Raw genomic sequence first — 17,549 nt, 5'->3', positions numbered from 1 at the left:
GTCATGTTAATTTCTACATCCCCCAGCGCCTGCCGTCCTGCCTGGCACAGAGTAGGGGCCCGATGAAGGGGTGTTGAGTGCATAATATAACTAATGGCTTCATGGTTCAATGGCCATTGCACTTTTAATTGTCTCACCGTCTCTAAATGTTCTCTTTCTGCCAGGCTCCTCCCCCCGTGATTAATTCCATAGTTAACAATCCTCTGCTCATCCCCAGAGGCGTGCATGTTTGGTGAATCAGAGGAGAGGGCATTAGCACAGCTGTGGGCTTCTCTGGCACCTTGCTTTACCAACAGCCCCCATTCATCATCTCCTCATCCACTCCCCCCGCCCCATCTTCTCAGGGTGGCCAAGACAGCCAGCATCCTTTCTCCACTTCATCTTTAAAGCCAAATGGACAGCCTGAGAATCCCTGAGCTCTTGGCTGTATTTTTCCAGTTGTGTTATTCTGTCTCTATCTTCATTTTGTGATTTCTCACCTTGAGGGAAAAACAGAACGAGCTATTTTTTTTCCTTCCTGCCCTGCAGGGGGTAGAGCGGATTCGGAACATGAAATGATCTTGCCAGGGGCTGAAGTCATTCTCAGGCTCCAACCATCTATCTGTGTATTCAAGGGAGTGGAGGGGTTAAGCATTTCTTTCCTGTCAACAATGTCTTCTTTAGGTTCAGTGGGAGAAAAAAAACCAAGAAACAAAAAGTGTCAGAAATAGGGAAGGTTTATGTCCCCGGATCACTTCTCCATCCGCTCACAACCACACGTACTTTCTTGACCCACCATGTGCGTTGTTGAGGAAGAATCCCCTTGACCTCAGGCTAGTGTTTCTCTCCAACAGCCCCTTACATTTGCATAATCCACAACAGTGCCACTGCGTCCATAATCTCATTTTATCTGTAGAGAATCAGTGGGATTTGGAGGCTAAAAATGATTTCCGGAGCTGACGTCTGAGGACACCGGAGCCAAGAGAGAGCGTACATTCAAGGATCGGCCATGAGCTCCTTGGAGGGGTGACTCTCCTTGTGCCCAGACCCTCTCCTCTGCCCCTTCTCCCCACACCACGGGACCTTTTGAAATGCACAAGTGACACACACTTCACATATTTGAGTCATTTATTTGACTATAATTACCAGAAAAAAAATTAAATAGCTAAATCATTTTTGTTTCCCGATTTTAACATTTACTGTTTTTCGACATTTTTCTTTCCTAAATGACCACAGGTGGGATGTTTCATTCCTGAGGGGAGGTCTGACGATTAATCTTCAAGATGAAGAACTTGAATTGTCCCTTGTTATCTCCAGTGGGACATGCATATTGCTGTCTCTGAAGCTTGATTTTTACTGAGTGCTTTCTCATACCTTTAAAATACATTTAAAGGGGTTGCCTGGGTGGCTCAGTTGGTTGAGCGACTGACTCTTGATTTCAGCTCAGGTCATGATCCCAGGGTCGTGAGACTGAGCCCTGCATCAGGCTCTGCACTGACCTGGAGCCTACTTAAGATTCTCTCTCTCTCTCTCTCTCTCTCTCTCTCTCTCTCTCTCTCTCTCTCTCTCAGGGCCCTTGGTGGCTCAGTCGGTTAAGCATCTGACTTTGACTCAGGTCATGATCTCACAGTTCATGAGTTCAAGCCCGCATCGGGCTCTGGGCTGATAGCTCGGAACCTAGAGCCTGCTGCAGATTCTGTGTCTCCCTCTCTCTCTGCCCCTCCACGGCTCGTGCTCTCTCAAAAATAAATAAATGTTAAAAAAAATTATCTCTTCTCTCACTCTGTTTCTCTCCTCTGCTTGTGCTCTCTCTCTCTCTCTCTCAAATAAATAAACAAATAAACAAACATTTATAGCATACCTACCGTATTTTAGGTTTACATGCATAAGTCTGCATGAAAATGATGCACTATTTTTGTTAGAGATACAAATAGTGGTGACACTTAGCACTTCATTTTTAAATTTTTTTTTCAACGTTTATTTATTTTTTTTGGGACAGAGAGAGACAGAGCATGAACGGGGGAGGGGCAGAGAGAGAGGGAGACACAGAATCGGAAACAGGCTCCAGGCTCTGAACCATCAGCCCAGAGCCCGACATGGGGCTCGAACTCACGGACCGCGAGATCGTGACCTGGCTGAAGTCGGACGCTCAACCGACTGCGCCACCCAGGCGCCCCACTTAGCACTTCATTTATGTGCTGCATTCATTACACTAATAGTCTCGTAATTGCCCTATGAAGTAGGCACTACTATTACTCCCATTTTGCAGATGGGAAGTCTGAGGCATAGAGAGACAAGATGACTTCCCCAGTGACCTGCAGGCAGTGGCAGATGGAGGTTTCACACCCGCGTGGTCTCCACTGAAATCTGGGCTTATGCCCTACAGGACACAGCCTGTCCTAAGAATACTGTGGATGCCCTAAACATGTGCAGACGTGAGGACTTGGGAAGAGTGGGTTTCTCGCAGTTAGGAAATACCTAAGTCCCGATCGTTGACTAGAAATGATGGAAACAAGTATGACGTGGGACCCTGGGGGCAGCGGGGAACCCAGCGGGGGGAGCATAGGGGTTCTGAGCCAGCCAGGGAACACAAGGTCGCAGTGTAGGGGCACACAGAGCACTAGGCGTGGGTCGTTGGCAGATGGGGCCAGGGAGTGCAGCAGGGCCAGAACACAAAGGCTGAACTGGCATGCTGTTTGGGGACTTTTCCTGAAAACATTAGACAATCAGGGAATGGTTTTAAATGAAGAAGAGAGAGGACCGGTTTTGGTTTTTCTCAGTTGGAGTAGGGAGTCCACCTGAAGGCTGCGAAACGTGTTGTCATTCAATACTAGACCTCCAGGTGAACATGGTAAACACGGGCACTTGGGTGAGGGGCTGTGGGGGTGGAGAGGGGGTGCACCTGGGAAGAAGTTGAGCAATAGTCTGGATTTCTATTTTTTTAAATTTTTTAAAATCTTTATTTTTCAGAGAGAGAGCATGAGTGGGAAGGGGCAGAGAGAGAGAGAGAGAGAGAGGGAGACAGAGTATCTGAAGCAGGCTCTGTGCGGGCAGCAGAGGGCCTGACGCGGGGCTCGAACCCACGAACCGTGAGATCATGACCTGAGCCCAAGTCGGACGCTTAACCCACTGAGCCACCCAGGCACCCCATGTTCTGTGGATTTCAGACATAGAATGGTTAGTAGTAGACAAGTTTTCCATTTTGATTCGTTTGGGAAAATATTGGTCAAAGAGGAAACTAGATGGGTGTGAGGAGGCAGCTTTGGCGATTCAGGAGAACAATGCTTAGACGAATCGGCGAGTCTAGGGGCCCGAGGGACGTAGGTTCAAGAAGAAAGAAATAGAATGGGTAAGGTATGTATCTGCTTGCATGTGGAGGTTGACTCCCAGTCCTGCTCCCTGACTGTCAGCTTGTGAGAAGCCAGGTGGATGGTGAGCTCATTTGGATGCGCTCTCTGTGGGCAGGAAGACAGGTTGCGACGGAGGTGGGGTAAATGCGGTGTTGTAGAGCCACGTGGAGGCAGGGCTTTTCTGTGGGATGGTGGGTGCCCCTGGATTCCCAAGCCATGTGCGTTGCAGGGTGAGCAAGATTTGTAAGTCGTGAGAAACCATCCAGCCCCATCCACAGGTCACGATCAATGCTTTGGGAGCTGAGTGGAAAGGCTGGTACTTTTGGGCAGAGAGTAGGTAGGTTACGGAATGGTGGTGGGTCAATAAATACAATGAGAGGAAGTTTCTTTTCCCTTTCTGTTTGGTGCACTCTGGAGCGAAGGATATGAGGCCGTTGGGTGGAGAGGCGAGCGGTGTTTAAATGAGGTGGGGCTGCCATCGATCACCCTGCTCCCATGCCACCGCCATCTTCATGAGGCCTCCTCTGCGGCCGTCCACATTCCTCTCACGTCTCCTTTCTGCAAATTTCCAAGGTAGTCACTTTGTGCTAAAATAATAGTCATTCGCTCATTTCTTCATTTACTCTGGTACACGAGGCATGGTTCTGGGGGGTAAGAAGGCAGCAATGAACCCAAATGGAAGATAGCTGTTCTCTTGGAGCTGCGGTGGCCATGGGGGCTGGGGGCCCCAAATACGTGAGCATGAGATACAGTTTGCAGGTGTGGACGGTAGCTGAGGCTAACAGACAGAGCAAGATGAGCAGGGGAGGGGGACGGTGAGCCACGGTGGCGCTGCCTCACCACCCAAAGACCCTCATGGAGAACAGAGTCCAGGGAATAAACGACGCTGTGATGGGTCCCAGGATTCCCGTGGGGACGGGGGTCAATGCGGTAAAGGGCGCTCACCTTGGTCACTTCGATGGTCTCCCGGCAGACCGTGGTGGTGAGGCCCTGGCTACTGGGTGAGGGGAGGGAGAGTGGGAGTCTTGCCCCATACACGGGGAGCAGGCAATCACAGTGGACCCCTGCTCAGGCGAGCATAAGAAGCTGTGTGAACTGGCGCACAAGGGGCCAATGGTTTCTCTGAACTGATTGGAAACAGTGGCATTTTTGCAGTTCTGAGTCATTGTGAGCATCACCCTCTGCGCCATCATTTTCATTAGCGCTGTTCATGAAAAATGCACAATGCACCCGGCCCGGTGCCCTCATGTTTCAGAGTTCTTTCTTGAGAAACGCGAATGTGAGGGCAGCAAGACAGGGGTGCTTTGATGCTCGCTGTTGAGATTTTGGAAGAGCAAAATCCTCAGATCGAAGAATGTCTTTCAAAATTAGAATTGGCATAAGCTGTAGAAAACCCACACTATGAAGGTAACTGTAATCAAGCTGCTGTTTAAGGAATGGTATTTTACGTGTGTGTGTGTGTGTGTGTGTGTGTGTGTGTGAGAGAGAGAGAGAGAGAGAGAGAGAGAGAGAGAGAGAGAGAGAGAGAGAGAGAGAGAAGAGGACATATATGAAGAAGATAAGGATTCTCATAGATTCGTGAGAAATGGGGAAAAGCCAAAGGGGGCAAAATGGTCACTGTGGCTTCAGCACCATCCAGGGGGGCTTGCCACTCCACCAAGCAACCTGGACAGTTTCCTGGCTCCATGAAGATAACTCTTGAAACGAGCAAACTCACCCTGCTTGCTCTGAACCCATGCTCCTCGCCCAGCAACCTTGAGAAGAATAAGAATGTAGCTTCTTGTGTAGACTATTTGACAGGGGAGGATGCACCGATCAGCCTGCATGAGCATTCCGGTGGGCCAGCTGCCATTCTTACTGTTCAGCTTAACCGTTGCATTGGCACCTGATTTCTCCATCTGCCCTGCAGGAGTTCGATCACTGTGAGTCAGTCCCCGTGAGACCGGCCCCCTCCGCGTGTTCTTAAAATTGAGATTCCGAACCCACAGAACCAAAGGGAAAACTGGAGAATCAGCAGGATCTAGGCGACGTGGTTTTGAAGGAGAGGCTTCTCGGGAGACATTTGTAAATGTCTGTGAACATTCTGGGTTGTCACAATGGTGAAGGGGTGGGTGTGCAACCGACATCTAGTGGAGGGAGGCCAGGAATGATGCTAAACATCCTGCAGTGCCCAGGGACGTCTCCCCCTCCCCAACCCCCACCAGAGAATCATCTGGTCTGAAATGTCAGTTGCCTCAGGTGGACAAATTCTTAACTAGAGCACTGCCTTGTTTGGGGCATGGTATGAGCCACACTGGGCCATTTTTCTCTGAATTCACTTTGAAACTTTTATAAAAGTAAGAGGTCTTCCATATTCCCATTCATCAGTTTATTTTATTCTCACTAGAATTTTTTGTCTAGAGAAACCCTGCTGGCTCCGTGTCTCAGATGTATCCACTATGGAAGCGACATCATGGGATTTACTTGTTAACACTTCCATAAATTAAAATCGTGTCATGGATTAGAACCCAATTTTTAGCTTCCCTAATCTGGTTTTGTGGTGTTTGTTTGTTTGTTTGTTGTTCTCCAGCCTGGGACCTTCAGACAGCAACCCTTGACATTTTGCTCCAGAGTTCCATCTAAATGAGCTCTCTGGTTTTGGTGCCTCTACCTGATTAAACAGATTCTTATTTGTAAAATGTGTCAAATGTTTACTGTCAACCCCATACATTGCAAAGAACAACAACAACAAAAGGAAACAATCCACTTTATGCCTGAGAATCTACTGCAGTTTATGTGCTCTGAAGTCCCATTTGCATATAATTTGATACGTCTCTTGTTGCGCAAAAACGTTAGTCTCCTACATCAGCAAGGATACAGCTGAGAAGTCAGAGCCATCTGCCGCAAAATTCCTTTATTTTCTTTGTTTTACCTCTGATTTATTTAATGTGAAAGAGGCAGTGCTGCCATTCGGATGGAGGATGAGGGAACATCACTGGAAATGTCAGATATATAAATCAGGGCGAAGGGTAGAATGTTCTTCTCTCATGTGAATTGCAGACAGCTTATCAGCCTGCGGGTCTGGGGTCCGCAGGTGGGATGCCTAGTCTCGGCCGTGATTCTTCCCGAATGTTGACCATTCATCGAGTTGAGCTTTTGGAATCAGTTCTACGACTAACAGTTGCCAGAGTCTACCAGATTCATCTAACTACAGAGCATCAGAGATGGGATTGTCTTTAAGGATTGTCTGATACAGGGAGGCCCCTGTGCACAAGATCCAAATTAATTTTGGCATGAGTGAATGAACGGGCACCTAGTAGAAGACATGTGAAACCAATGCCTGGATACAGGAAGGAATTATGATCCTAAAGCAATGCTCTGAGGGGGAGAAAGAAGGAAGAGTCACATCAGAGATACGGCTCAGAGCTTGTGTGAAGATGTCCTGGGCTATGGTGAGGCAGGAGAAGAAGAGCCCAGAGGGTCAAGGTCTAGTTAGGGAGAGTTTAGTGTGATAAATGTAAGGGATGTAGGAAGGGTGTAAAGAGACAAATATTTCGGAGTACCGGAAACTAGGAAAGTTGAGATGGGCTCAGACCTTGAATAATAGTGCATATTTACCCATACAAGTACTAGGTCTGAAGACAGGGGAGGCTTTCAGAATAGTAGTTCCAAAGATCTATAATGAGCCAAACAATTAGTAAAATCTGCCATTTAACTACTACGAGTATGCTTCAATTCCTTGACAGAGGCGATAAGAACACATATTTCGGTTAGTTTTTCTTTTTATAGTTTGTGTCTTTTGGGGAGATAATAATGAGGGAGACTTCTCACCTCCATATGATTTTAGTAATGGCATGTAAATGCAGGCATTGGCGGGCATTTAGGAGGGCACTTGTGATGAGCACTGGGTGTTGTATGTAAGTGATGAGTCACTAAATTCTACTCTTGAAACCAATACTACAGTACAGGTTGGGGTGCCTGGGTGGCTCAGTGGGTTGAGCGTCTGACTTCAGCTCAGGTCATGATCTCATGGTTCATGAGTTCCAGCCTCACCACGGGCTCTGTGGTGACAGCTCAGAGCCTGGAACCTGCTTCATGTTCTGTGTCTCCCTTTCTCCTGCCCCTTCCCCACTCATGCTCTTCCTCTCTCTCTCTCTCAAAAATAAATAAACATTAAAAAAAAATACTACACTTCAGGTCAACTGACTTGAATTTAATTAAAATCCTGGAAAGAAAAAAGAAAAGGAGAGGTTTGATTTTTTTTTAATTTAATGTTTATTTATTTTTCAGAGAGAGGGAGAGAGAGAGAAAGGCAGAGAGAGAGGGAGGCACAGAATCTGAAGCAGGCTTCAGGCTCTGAGCTGTCAGCACAGAGCCTGACTCAGGGCTCAAACTCACGAGCCATGAGATCACGACCTGAGCCAAAGTGAGATGCTTAACCGACTGACCCCCCCGAGATTTGATTTATAAGAGAATTATTGGATGTTATCAGAAAAATTGCAGTTAGACCCAGGCCTTCTGTGTGGCACACTGTTCCTATTAATGTCTCTAACCTCGTCGCCAGACTTTGTCCACACAGGTCTACCTGCCACACCCTTCCCACACTTTGTCCTATCGAATCTCTCCTGCCTGATTTGGGGGATTAAATATCAATATAATCTTTCTTGATAAAAAGTTAGGTGTCTGATTATAGTGCAGGTCACACTGTGCTTGACAAAACCTCAGCGTCTCATTCCTGGAAAATACAATACCCCTCCTGATTTATTTCACTTTTATAGTTCAGTGTGTTTTTAGATGACCTCTTCCTGTTAACTCCCTTGATAGTCATTCAAGTTCAGTGGGACAGAGTTTATTAAATTCATTTTACCAACAGGCAAGTGAGGTCACGGCACGATTCGGTGGCCTGTATGGGATTTCTCGAATGTAATTTCTTCTTGGAAAGGCAACTAAGTGGAGACCAGGGGTCCTCGTCTGCAGCCTGGAGTGTGAACCACAATCATCTGGACAGTTTGTTGTCACTCAGGTGTCTGCTTCTCCCCTTCAGAGCTTCTGAATTGGGAAGTCTGAGTTTGGGACTGAGAATTAGCTTTTGTAATAATTTCTCCGGTGGCACTGAGGCAGTAGCCTTTTAAACACACTGGGAACAGTACTGGTCCACCCTGTAATTGCCTGCGTTCCAGAAGTAGACCGCCCACGTTGAAAGCCAAGCATGACTAGTTATAGCTATGACTCTGCAAAATTTCTTAAGGAATCTTGGCCTCAATTTGCTCATCTGTAAAATTGAGAGGATAATCTGGTTGCTATAGAGATAAGTGAGGCTCTTTATAGAATGCTAAGAACGGTGGCTGGCCCCTAGTAAGCACTCTATGTGTTTTTTTGTTAAATACAAAACCACTAAAATGTTCTAATAAATATAAAGCATACATCGTTCTTGTCACCAAATATACTGTGCCCATGGGTCCAAGTGACCCCAGGCAATGTGGTGGCATAGCCACCGTGTCTTTACATGACCTTACTTTATCCTTTTCTTTATAAGGATACTCACCACTGGATTTAGATCTTACCCTAATACAGCATAATCTCATCTGGAGAACCTTAATTAGGTCATCAAAGATCTTTATTCCATATCAGGTCACATTCTGAGGTTCTGTGGGTTGTTTGGGGTACCACAAGTCAATGCTCTAGCACGTTCCAAACACGGAAAGAATATACCAAAAGTTGAAAGCAAAAGCAACCGAAAATCCAACCAAGCAGTTCCTTTGGTTTGTCTGAATACGTCTGGGGACCAGGAACCCAGGGTTTCAGTTGGGATTCAGGGGCAGGATTGAACTGTTTATGAAGGGTTTCAGGAGAGTATGTCTGGGCCACAGTCCGAGGTTATGTACAAGGATTCAAGTGCAAAGAGTTGATTGAGCATGTGACCCTACAAAATACCTACACGTGAGTCAGAAGTAAGGCAGAGATATAAAAGAAGTGACTGAGGGTGAGTTATTGGACTACTGCCCTTGTGTGTAGCTGGAACTTAACTCCAATGGGTGAAATTTGGATCCATGGTACAGGACATGTCTCAAGGGTCGCCCTGCTCGGAGGTGAGAGAGATGGGGTATTTATACACCACCTCCTATCATCCTACTGGATGAGATCTGTTGGTTGAGAAAGCAGTGCATTAATTCTATGGCACCATTGGCTTGTCCCCCATGTGAACAAACTAGGTTCTGACAACTCGAGAAATCCCTTAGGCAAATAGATGCAGATGTTGTCAATTGGAAGTTGGGGTCATGGTGCGATGAAGTGGTCACGACGAGAGCATATGGGTAGGCCACCAGTGGCACCTGCCATACGGCTCCATGATACATTCACAATAGCAATTTGTTATCATTTTTATGTGTTGTTAAGAAAGTACAAGGGGTAAGGGTGGGCAGGAAATATTAGGAAGAAAATATATTTGCAGATTGCATTCAACTTGGTAGGAGCTCAGTAAATGTTTGTTTTTATCCTTCCATGTTCCCCTTTGCAATTTACATTATAATTATTTCCATACATGCCAGTATTTCCCACTGGCTGATTCCTGAGGAATTCCTGGGGGATGATATGTGGAAGTCCTCAGAGCATGTCCATCATATAGCAGGTGCCCCATGTACTTAGTGTCTTTCCTTCCACCCTTTCTCCCTGCTGAAAGCAAAATGACATGTGAAAATGGGTGCCAAAGAAGCCCAAGGAACTAAGACTATGGCATGGTAATCAAATGGCTTTCTTGTTAAATGGTCGTTATTCAAGCCCATGGGCATCTTCTTGGGAGGCTCTGGATACAGCTTAATTTCTGTTTGAGACGGTCCTAGATGAAGGCTCCCAGAGTGAAGTCCAGCCAGCAGCTGCCTCATTAGCATATCTAGCACCACATGCAAATGTCTATAGTCTCAGTGTGTTGAACTCCAAAGGGGATTTCTGTTACTCGGAAGAACTGTATCGAGGGCGACAATCTTTTTAGTGTCATTAGGGTAAATGAGGTGGTAATGGAAGTGGAGATTATAGCAACTTCAGTAATTTATTTCACACTCCCCCATCAGGGTAGCTTTTACAAACAGCCAGTGTCCTTAATTGAAATGTAAATGAATGGTAAATTATGAAATATGTATTATGAAAAGTAAAACCTGGCCCAAATAAAAGATCCCAAATGAAAGCTTTTATGAAATTGAGACAATGAGTCTGAAAGGTTCATTGCTTGGCAGGGAGCAGCTCACACCACCAGGGCACTGGGTGGGATGAAGGGAGGAAGGTCATTTCCCCCCACAGTCCCTGGGATTCTCTCCTCGGAGGGAGTGGCCTCTGCAGACTGAGCCCCGCCCACTTGCCCTCCAGGAGGTGGAAGTCAATGAAAGGAAAAGCAGGGAGGGTTCAGTAGGAGCAGTGTGTTGGAGAAGCTGGCGAGGACACAGTAGAGGCTACCAGGACAAAGTGTCCTGTTTTTAAAATCAGTCCTTTGGATGAACTGAAATAATTCAAAACTACGCAGAGAACAGGAGCCAGCAGCATACTTGAAAATATTACTGACTCACGTTGTTCCCTGCTTGGTAGAAAAAAGGCACCTTTGCCAGACTTGAGATAGAGAAGAAAGCACGATATTTAAAAGACGAGATATGGGACAGTTACCCTCAGTCCATCCCAATCCTCTGCACCCGAGGGTCCACATAAGGGACGGGGCCGGGTTGGGTTCCGTGTTGCCTAAGGAGTTGCACCTTCTCTTTGGTATCTGTGATTGACAACTCTATCATTAGGGACAGCAGCAGGCTTTGGAGAGGCAATAGATTCGTTTCTTATTGCTGCTATAAGGGATGAGTACAGACTCAGTGGCTGAAAACAACAGAAATATACTATCCTAAACTTCTGGAGGCCATTTACCCCAAGTCAGGCTGAGCGGGCTAAAGTCAAGTTGTTGGCAGGACCGGTTCCTCTGGAGGCTCTCGGGGAGAACCTGTATCCTCACCTTGGTCACCTCCACATGGCTCCCTGCTGTGTGGCCCACTTCTGAGAATCCAACCTGCTTCCATCGTCAGATCTCCAGCCCTCTGACTCCAGCTCTCCTGCTTCTGTCTTGTAAGCACCCTTCTGACTACCTCCTGGCCACCAGGGTAATCCAGGCTAGTCTCCCATCTCAGGATCCTTAACTTAATCACATCTGCAAAGTCCCTTTTGCCATATAAAGTACATATCTACAGTTTCCACGGTGAGGGCATGACCATCACTGGGTACCTTTATTCAGCCCAACACAGGACACTATTTAAATATTATTCTTCGGCGGGACTAATTCTGGGGAGATACTGAAGCATCTGTGTTTGTCTCATCAGTTAGCCAAGGCTGAGTAAAGGGAAAGGGAATCGACTTAGGCAAATGTGTAGCCGTTCCTGGCTTCTCTACCTTGGGGGGCTTGCAGAGTGACCCTGGACGAGGAGAAGATTCTGAAGTTTTTCCTTGTCTGAGTCGCTGTATCAGACATCTGCAAATGTCCTTGAGAATAGACACTAATAAATACAAAGTTGAGTCAGAATGACCCCTACCTTCAAGAAGTTCCATGTCAGGTGAAGTTAGAGATTGAATAAATGCCTTCAGGGCTGACAAGAGAAAGTTCTATGGAGAGGAATTTGGGGCCAGTAAAAGGTGGACGATCTGTGCCTTCAGGTGGGGGTCGGTGGGGACACAGGGAAGGACTCACAGAGAAATGGGCATTTCATCTTCATGGAAATGTAACCAGTTTCCAGTCAGCAATGAATGGAACGAATGTCAAAAACTCCAGACTGTCTACCTCACAAATGTCTTCGCAAACATTTCAAAAGGTACACGTTGCTTTCGGTCTCAGTTGTACGTCCCGTCTGAGTAAGAAGCTGTTTGATATTCATTAGACAGTGTCCAAGAAGTGATCATGGTCTAAGTCTGGGGGGAGTTTATTTTTCATCCCACAGGGGCAGCACAGAGATGCCCACTCTTGCTTCACATCTCTCTGTTGCTAACTGCGGAAAGGGATGCACACGTCTTGCAGAAAGGGATAGGGTACATTCTGGTCAACACGTTTTGAGGCCCCATCACTTGCTTTCTCTTGAAGTTGTTGCCGGCAGACAGGATTCTCTGGGATACAAAAAAAATATAAGTTGGGAACCATATGACTTTCGTCAGAGTGTGGATTTTGTTACTTACTGACCATGTGATACAGTATAAATCGCCCGTGTGTGTGTGTGTGTGTGTGTGTGTGTGTGTGTGTGTGATTTCCCAGTTGTGAAATGGAATTATTTTGAGGAGAACACAATACTGTCAGTGGAAACACTGATTTTCACAGACAGTAAACCGCAAGACGCTCAGCTAATGTTGGTTTATTGTTGTGGTGTTTGTTCTAGTAAGTGTGTGCTTCTGGGAACAAAGGAAAACGCATACAGTGGTGGCAGTGAGGGACACTGGAGGCTGCAAGACTCCGCCAGGACTGTGGTGTGGCCTTCTCACCAGCGAGCCTGGAGACTTCCGCTCCTGTGGAGGTGGAGGCAGGGCAGAGCACCAGAAGCCAAAATCAAACGGCGTTTCTAGAGCCTGTGGGCCTTTCCAGCACTGGAGAGTCCTAGGAAAGAGAATTGTTCTTGAGGGAATGGATTGTGGTTATTGTGCGTGTCTGTGCGTGTGTGTGTGTGTGTGTGTGTGTGTGTGTGTGTGTGTAGGGTGAAGGTACAAGTGGGTTAGGCAGTAAGCCCTTATTCCCACAAAACATGGGAAGACCTTAGGACCTGTGGGCTGGGGCTAGTTTTTTAGCATGTGCTGACCTGCTGTGGCCACCAGACCATTGACTGTTGAGCAAGTACGTCAAGAATCTTAAAGAGAATCCTCTGACACTGGACAAAGGTGGGGATAGGTCAGAAACCAAGTGGGCTGCCCAACCCTGGAAGTTGGGCATTGCAGACAGGCACGGGTGAAGGTGCCCATTCTCCACTCCTGTCCATCCCATCAGGCTGGGGCCACGGCCACAGGAAAGGAACCATTTGGAGAGGATGTCAGGCACCTTTCTGGCTGAGGTGCACTGTCAGGGATCAGCTCTCCCCAGCAGTCAGCCACAAATGTCCATCCTATTCTGCTTAGGTGCAGAAGTCATAGCTGGCATCTAGTCGGGCCTCAAGAATTCTTCCCCATACCTACGACATTTTTAGCACAGTCAATTTCCAATCTCGGGTAATCTGCAGATCAGAGATCCTTGGCATTCCTTGACCTGGTGAGAAATCTAGCCTCCGGTGTGACCAGGCTAGTATTTTGTCATTTCCTAAAGTCCTCTTTGAGGTGCTTTACCTTGGATATTGTCATGCGTATTATTTATTTTCTGTCACTAAACCTTTATGGTCGCCACACCTAGTCAGCAACCCAGGGCCCCTGACCATCTACAGTGTGCCAGGTACTGTGCTCAACGCTGGGACTGTAGAGACGAAGAAATGGTCCCTTTCACTCATTCATTTCTGTGATATGGATGATGAACAGTACATCCAGCAAGAGAAGAGAGTGATTCCTTCACAGTAAGGACACTGACACAGTCACAGATTTTCATTTGTTGTAGTTCAGTGCTTATTTATCCCAGTGAATTTGGAGTATCTATCACCTATTTCTCCAACAGTTAATCCACGATGCAGAGTTTCCTTAAGAAGCTGAAAGGAAATAGGCCTGCATCAGATTGACTTGGGGATGCCCCACCCTCCAGCCCCCTGTCTTACTGAGTTTCCAAGCCATGGATGGAGGAAGGCAGCTGTCAATGTCAGGACAGACTGGCTTACTGGCCTCAGTCCATGCTGAAGAAATACCTCTTTCTTTATCCAACAGGTTACCTGATGGTCCAAAGAAGATCTCCAGCTAGAAAGAAAGGAGAGTGGGTCTTGTGTCTGCTTCTCTAGCTAAGACCTAGAAAGACTGTCTTACCTAAGTCACCTGCCATTTCTTGACTGTGCAGGACAGTGATGTCAGCTTCTGAGTTCCATCTTTTTGGAGGTGAGAATTTAAGGTATCTTCCTGCAGTTGGGTTCTTACAAGCGACTCTGAGTCCACACAATTACCAACTAGTCCAACAGCTTTGGTCAAGTCAGTTACATGGCATGACCACAATCAGGATTCTTTTAAGACAAGTTGGATCACTTGTTTGAATTTCCCAATAGAAACAGGCTGTTGAGGCTATCTGAACCATGCAGATGAGAAAGAGGAAAACACCTTTCTTGGGTAACTGTTAAGTGGGATTGCAAATGATTCCACCAGTTACATACATTTTTTGAGGTGTTTTTCCTTGCTTGGGTTGGCTGCAAGACTTCCTTTTTCATTTTCACCTCATTGAGCTTTTCTGTTCCCCACCTGTACCCCAGGTCTCAGTATATGTCCTTTGCTTTGTCTTTCATTTTGGTGGATCATAAAAAGGAGGTACTCATGACGTGCTAGATAAATCTCAGGGAAAAAAAAATCGAGGATAATTAATAAACTATTAAGTGTCTTAGAAGCATTATGATAATTGCTCATTGTTCCTGTTTGTATGGCCTCCTCCCACCTGGAGTTTCCGACAATTGGACCCAACTCATTCCCATGGCATAAATGGAGCTTCGTGATCTGCTTTATATGCAGCTCTTTCCTACATACAACCTGCCATCTAGTCATGCTGATTCTTCCACACCAGGTCTGGATGGTCCATAAACACTTGGCCTGGGAAATTTCTGCTCATTGTTTGGAATACTAATAAGAGCCCCAGTAGAAGCCGCTTAAAAATACATTGTGTTTATTAAGATTTAAATCACACACCATAAAATTCAACACTTTAAAGTGTACAATTCAATGGGTTTTAGTATAGTTAAAGGTGTGCCACCATCACCACTATTTAATTCTGGAATATTTTTATCACTCCTTATTCTTTAGCAGGCACTCCCATTCTCCCTCCTCCTAACCTTTGGCAATTACTAATCCGCTGTGTATCTCTATGGATTTTCCTATTCTGTACATTTCCTAGAAACGGAATCATACAAATGTGTTTTTTTTGTGTCTGACTTTTTTCACATGACAAAATGTTTCATTCATGCTGTAGCATGCCTCCACACCTCATTCATATTTATGGCTAAATAATATTCCATTATATGGATATACCATATTTGTGATTGATTTTATTAATTGATGGATATTTGGGTTTCCAATTTTTTACTCTTATGAGTATTATTGCTATGAATGTTCATGTATATGAAAAGATACATCTACATATGTTTTAAATTATTTTGCATATCTAGCTAGAAGCAGAATTTCTGGGTCATGTGATAATTTTATATTAACTTTTTGAGGAATAGAGGTCTTTGTGAATGGCCACTTGGGGCAAGCAAGGCTTATAAATCAGGTTGATAAAAATGTCTGTGGAGGCTTCAGTTTGAGGTTCTAGAATCTCAATACAACCCATCAATAAGAGAATTTGTCTCTGGTTCTCTTTTGTTGCCGTTATCCTCGGCCATAGGGATAAGATTCTTTGCGTGTGTTCATAGCAATTAGGACAGCAAATCCAGTGGAATAACTGCTGGTGTCTTTTCCAAAGATGAAACAGAGCAATGTTCCTCATTGTTAGGTCATCAAACCCTTGGAGTTTTTAGAAGTATCCTCACGGATCCCTGAGTGCTACATAAAGATTTTTAATGTTTTATTTTAATTGATAATCTTAAAAATCTTCTGGACCATCAAGATAACCACTTTTATCCAAGGACTACCTTGTGATTACAGAATCCAATGTGTTTAGGAGAATGATGTAGCACAGGAGAATTGCCTTTGGGTCCAATTGCCATTGGATAATGAGATTGCCTACATAGTTCAGTGCTGTTATGACATAATGCATGAGTACAGGTTTGGAAAACGGCGGGGAAACTCCTTTGCCCTGCAGAATATAGGCAGCACAGACTCAAAATAGCTTCTGCCCCAAACATCTAGACTAGAGTCACACAGTATAGAGTAGTTTTGCTTCAATAAATCATGATCTGTTCCATTGCTTTTGTGTTGTTTCTTTGAGTTGTATTAGTTTATACCTTTGTTTATATATAATTAGCAAGTTTGCTTTGGCTGTAGGGATGCAAAATAGCTTTGTACAAGTATAAAGAATTTGCTTAAATATTTTTTTGAAAACAATTAACATTTAAACATAATGCAGGAGGCCTTTAAAAAGGTCTAATTTATTAAATTTGAGAAATAATTATGAAGATTGTTACTGACCTATAATATCTGTTTCTATTAAAACTCATAAGTTAAGGAAAAAAGAAGTTGGGATTGTTATTTTCATATTCATCAATTTTTATGGGGGAATAAACTCCTAAGGTCTGGAAAATTATCCTTTATCTATTGAATACATCAGGGATTTCCCATGTGTGTCCTGAAGGGGCCTGGTAGGTCCTATAAGTGATGAAGTTAGGTGGATATATTTCTTTGGTATTAAAAAAAAACCTCAACAGTGTTAAGTTGATGGTAAATGTACCTGCTGTCCACTTTCAGCGGTACAGAGACAGTGAAGGGTACACGGTGCTGTGGTGAGCAGGGCATATATAGCCCATCAAAAGGAGGAAGCTACTAGCAAACATTTTCAATGGAAAAGTTGGTTCAGTGTTCCCAGATCTTAGGCAATGTTTTAAATGGAAGCTAGACAAATTGAGATTCTTTTCTGTAAAGTATATATTTTTAAATTTTATTTAAATTTTAGTTAGCTAACATCCAGTGCAATATTGGTTTCATGAGTAGAATTCAGTGATTCATCACTTACATACAACACCCAGTGCTCATCACGATGCCCTCCTTAATGCCCATCACCGGTCTAGCCCATTCCCCACCCACCTCTCTCCATCAACCCTCAGTTTGTTCTCTATTGTAAAGAATCTCTTGTGGTTTCCCTCTCTTCTCTTTGCCCCACCCTTTCCATATGTTCATCTGCTTTGTTTCTTAAATTCCACAAATGAGTGCAACATACAGTATTTGTCTTTCTCTGATTGACTTGTTTCGCTTAGCATAATACACTCTAGCTCCATCCATGTTGTTGCAAATGGCAAGATTTATTTTTCTGATGGCTAATATTCCATTGTGTATATATACCACATCTTCTTTATCCATTCATCAGTCTATGGACATTTGGGCTCTCTCCATTGTTTGGCCATTGTTGATAATGCTTTTATAAATACTGAGGTGTGTGTACCCCTTCAAATCTGTATTTTTGTAACCTTTGTATAAATACCT

The 17,549-nt window shown here is 45.0% G+C and overlaps 1 long non-coding RNA gene across 2 annotated transcripts in view; it reads left to right on the top strand.

Moving 5' to 3' along the window:
* LOC123383085 overlaps positions 1 to 17,549 on the top strand; it is a 153,581-nt gene that overhangs the window by 97,288 nt on the left and 38,744 nt on the right. For both annotated transcript variants that reach the window (XR_006592435.1, XR_006592434.1), the window contains exon 2: positions 14,148 to 14,312. This is a non-coding gene — a long non-coding RNA (uncharacterized LOC123383085). The remainder of the gene's footprint in view (positions 1 to 14,147; positions 14,313 to 17,549) is intronic.

This window comes from Felis catus, chromosome F2 (assembly GCF_018350175.1).
Source record: "Felis catus isolate Fca126 chromosome F2, F.catus_Fca126_mat1.0, whole genome shotgun sequence".
Lineage (NCBI taxonomy): Eukaryota > Metazoa > Chordata > Mammalia > Carnivora > Felidae > Felis > Felis catus.
This window is presented reverse-complemented; position numbering and strand designations above follow the sequence as displayed.